Below are 5,309 nucleotides of genomic sequence, written 5' to 3'. Positions count from 1 at the left end.
CGTGTTTCTTCGCAGTACCATATAAATAGCTCGTTGCGTCTTACGATTGTTCTCAGAAAATAAAAACTTTGCCGATTCTTGGATAATGTTATCGTTCAATTTAACTCTATCAAGATCTTCAAGAGAAATGCCTGAAAAATTTGTATTCAAATATTCTGCTAATTTTCCAATAGGAAATTTAGCCGGCTTCCCTGCCATCGTTAAAACCTAAGATATGAATTCGAAATATCAAACTTAATGTTGAGCGACAAAACCAAAAAATGAATTTCGCTTTATCAAGTGTACTAATCAACAGATCGTCTTATTTGATACCAAATTGAAATATTTAATATATTTACTCGCTTAACTCACCCATGAATAATAACTGTGATGAACCGATAGGATAAATTCGAACAAGTCAGTATTATCAGATAGAGAAATTACGCAAAGACCACGGCCATGTCTTCCATGTCGATCGTAAAAGACTATCCGGCACGCGCAGTAAGATACATGGGAATATTTCAGTTATATTATTGTGCTGGAAATCGGCGTACGACGACGATCAGACGTCGGACACACACCGGGCGATTATCGTGAACGCTACTCTTATCGTGGTCCAATCTCGTAAATTCACTGTTTTCGTTTTTCTAATGGTCAATAGTGATACATCTTATTATTATACTAACTTCTCTTTAAGGCTTTACACGGTGGCGATACAGCCTGAAATGTAAAAAATTTCGATTCTTTGGTGTCCCCCGACTCCCCTACGGTGGTACAAATTACGAAATATGGTTTTTTCGATTGCACTCGTGTTTTTCAATATTTCAACGAAAAGATCATGAACGAACACGGAACCTCCTTCTCGATACAGCCTGAAATGTAAAAAAATTCCATAATTTGGTGTCCCCCGACTCCCCTACGGTGGTACAAATTATGAAATATCGTTTTTTTGATTTCACTCGTGTTTTCCAATATTTCAACGAAAAAATTATGAACGAACGCGGAACCCCCTCCTCGATACAGCCTGAAATGTAAAAAATTTCGATAATTTGGTGTCCCCCGACCCCCCTACGGTGATACAAAATATGAAATATTGTGTTTTAGAATGCACTCGTAGAACCCCCTTCTCGATACAGCCTGAAATGTAAAAAATCTCCATAACTTGGTGTCCCCCGACTCCCCTACTGTGGTACAAATTATGAAATATCGTTTTTTTGATTGCACTCGTCTTTTCCAATATTTCAACGAAAAAATTATGAACGAACACGGAACCCCCTCCTCGATACAGCCTGTAATGTAGATAATTTCGATTCTTTGGTGTCCCCCGACTCCCCTACGGTGGTACAAATTATGAACTATTGTTTTTTCGATTGCACTCGTGTTTCCCAATATTTCAACGAAAAAATCATGAATGAACACGGAACCCCCTCCTCGATACAGCCTGAAATGTAAAAAATTTCGATAATTTGGTTTCCCCCGACCCCCCTACGGTGATACAAATTATGAAATATTGTGATTTAGTTTTGATATTTTTGATGACCTTGGTATCAATATGTATTAGTGATTAGAGGTTTCTTTTAGGTCGAAATTTCAGAAACTCAATTAGACAAAATGCCGACGTTTCGATTTTATTTTAAATCATCTTCAGGGCTCTAAAACAAATGACAAACTTTATAGTAAAAACAAGTAAAAATTCAAAGGAATAGAGAATAGAAGTCTCGAAACAGGAACATATAACAACTACTGAATAAGAACATTTTATTACTTACATTTTTATTACTTTGTTAGTCTGATTAATGTTCTTATTCAGTAGTTGTTATATGTTCCTGTTTCGAGACTTCTATTCTCTATTCCTTTGAATTTTTACTTGTTTTTACTATAAAGTTTGTCATTTGTTTTAGAGCCCTGAAGATGATTTAAAATAAAATCGAAACGTCGGCATTTTGTCTAATTGAGTTTCTGAAATTTCGAAAATTTTCGAAAGCATTCGTGTTTCCCAATATTTCAACGAAAAAATCATGAAAGAACACGGAACCCCCTTCGCAATACAGCCTGAAATGTAAAAAATTTCTATTCTTTGGTGTCCCCCGACCCCCTACGGTGGTACAAATTATGAAATATTGTTTTTTCGAAAGCACTCGTGTTTCCCAATATTTCAACGAAAAAATCATGAACGAACACGGAACCCCCTTCTCAATACAGTCTGAAATGTAAAAAAATTCTATTCTTTGGTGTCCCCCGACCCCCCTACGGTGGTACAAATTATGAAATATTGTTTTTTCGAAAGCACTCGTGTTTTCCAATATTTCAACGAAAAAATCATGAACGAACACGGCACCCCCTCCTCGATACAGCCTGAAATGTCAAATATTTCGATAATTTGGTGTCCTTCGACCCCCCTACGGTGGTACAAATTATGAAATATTGTTTTTTTAATTGCACTCGTGTTTCCCAATATTTCAACGAAAAAATCATGAATGAACACGGAACCCCCTCCTCGATACGGACTGAAATGTAAAAAAGTTCGATAATTTGGTGTCCCCCGACCCCTCTACGGTGGTACAACTTACGAAATATGATTTTCTCGAATGCACTCGTGTTCCTCAATATTTCAACGGAAAAATCATGAACGAACACGGCAGCCCCTCCTCGATACAGCCTGAAATGTAAAAAAGGAGGATAACTTGTTTTTCCTTACCCCCTTAGGGTGGTACACATTCTTATATACTTTCAATCCACTACTTATCGCGCAACATCTCGCGAAATACGGTCTAAAATGTAATGATTTCGCACGATTCAATTCCCCGAATGTCATGAAATACTATATCAACATCAATACTACTCATTACTAAATTTTTGTTTGACTCATAGTAATGGCTACACCATTATCAATCGTCCACGATATTGCAATCCTAACGAAGAACTATGAGTAACGAGCAATAAGCGTGGATACGAAATATTTGGAGATCTGGCAACAGCGCACCTAGATTTGTCCGTATCCCAACTTCGACAGTCTACACGTCATAAACCGTGGCTGCGAAAGTGTGGATTCACACTAACAATTCGGCAAAGTGTGATACCAATTGCACATAGTTTTCGAAATGAGATGCACATGTTGAATTTCAGATCGATAGTTCTGATATGAATGGAGATTTCAGTAGTCGATTCGACAAAATATTATTTCAATTCCTAAGGAACTATTGGATCAATTCGACCCAAATCTCGAAACTGTACACAGTTTTCGAATTGAGATGCACATGTTGAATTTCAGTTCGATAGTTCAGATAGGAATTGAGATTTCAGTGGTCAATTAGGCAAAGTGTGATATGAATTCCTCGAGAACTGTTGGATCAATTCGAACCAAATCTTGAAATTTTACACAGTTTTCGAATTGAGATGCACATGTTGAATTTCAGTTCGATAGTTCAGATAGGAATTGAGATTTCAGTGGTCAATTTGGCAAAGTGTGATATCAATTCCTCGAAAACTGTTGGATCAATTCGAACCAAATCTTGAATCTGCACATAGTTTTCGAAATGAGATGCACATGTTGAATTTCAGTTCGATAGTTCAGATAGGAATTGAGATTTCAGTGGTCAATTAGGCAAAGTGTGATATCAATTCCTCGAGAACTGTTGGATCAATTCGAACCAAATCTTGAAATTTACACAGTTTTCGAATTGAGATGCACATGTTGAATTTCAGTTCGATAGTTCAGATAGGAATTGAGATTTCAGTGGTCAATTCGGCAAAGTGTGATATCAATTCCTCGAAAACTGTTGGATCAATTCGAACCAAATCTTGAATCTGCACATAGTTTTCGAAATGAGATGCACATGTTGATTTTCAGTTCGATAGTTCAGATAGGAATTGAGATTTCAGTGGTCAATTCGACAAAGTGAGATATCAATTCCTCAAAAACTGTTGGACCAATTCGACCCAAATCTTGAAACTGCACATAGTTTTCGAATTGAGATGCACATGTTGAATTTCAGATCGATAGTTCAGATAGGAATGGAGATTTCAGTAGTCGATTCGACAAAATATCATTTCAATTCCTAAAGAACTATTGGATCAATTCGATCAAAATCCCGAAACTGTACACAGTTTTCGAATTGAGATGCACATGTTGAATTTCAGTTCGATAGTTCAGATGGGAATTGAGATTTCAGTGGTCAATTCGGAAGAGTGTGATATCAATTCCTCGAAAACTGTTGGATCAATTCGAACCAAATCTTGAAACTGCATATAGTTTTCGAAATGAGATGCACATGTTGAATTTCAGATCGATAGTTCTGATAGGAATGGAGATTTCAGTAGTCGATTCGACAAAATATCATTTCAATTCCTAAGGAACTATTGGATCAATTCGACCCAAATCTTGAAACTGTACACAGTTTTCGAATTGAGATGCACATGTTGAATTTCAGTTCGATAGTTCAGATAGGAATTGAGATTTCAGTGGTCAATTCGGCAAAGTGTGATATCCAATTCCTCGAAAACTGTTGGATCAATTCGAACCAAATCTTGAAATTTTACACAGTTTTCGAATTGAGATGCACATGTTGAATTTCAGTTCGATAGTTCAGATAGGAATTGAGATTTCAGAGGTCAATTCGGCAAAGTGTGATATCAATTCCTCGAAAACTGTTGGATCAATTCGAACCAAATCTTGAAACTGCACATAGTTTTCGAATCGAGATGCTCATGTTGAATTTCAGTTCGATAGTTCTGATAGGAATTGAGATTTCATTGGTCGATTCGACGTAGTATCATTTCAATTCCTAAGGAACTATTGGATCAATTCGAACCAAACATTGAAACTGCACATAGTTTTCGAATTGAGATGCACATGTTGAATTTCAGTTCGATAGTTCAGATAGGAATTGAGATTTCAGTGGTCAATTCGACAAAGTGAGATATCAATTCCTCAAAAACTGTTGGACCAATTCGACCCAAATCTTGAAACTGCACATAGTTTTCGAATTGAGATGCACATGTTGAATTTCAGATCGATAGTTCAGATAGGAATGGAGATTTCAGTAGTCGATTCGACAAAATATCATTTCAATTCCTAAAGAACTATTGGATCAATTCGATCAAAATCCCGAAACTGTACACAGTTTTCGAATTGAGATGCACATGTTGAATTTCAGTTCGATAGTTCAGATGGGAATTGAGATTTCAGTGGTCAATTCGGAAAAGTGTGATATCAATTCCTCGAAAACTGTTGGAACAATTCGAACCAAATCTTGAAACTGCACATAGTTTTCGAAATGAGATGCACATGTTGAATTTCAGATCGATAGTTCTGATAGGAATGGAGATTT

This window comes from Coccinella septempunctata, chromosome X (assembly GCF_907165205.1).
Source record: "Coccinella septempunctata chromosome X, icCocSept1.1, whole genome shotgun sequence".
Classification (NCBI taxonomy): domain Eukaryota; kingdom Metazoa; phylum Arthropoda; class Insecta; order Coleoptera; family Coccinellidae; genus Coccinella; species Coccinella septempunctata.
The sequence above is the reverse complement of the archived record's forward strand: the minus strand, read 5'-3'. Positions refer to the sequence as shown.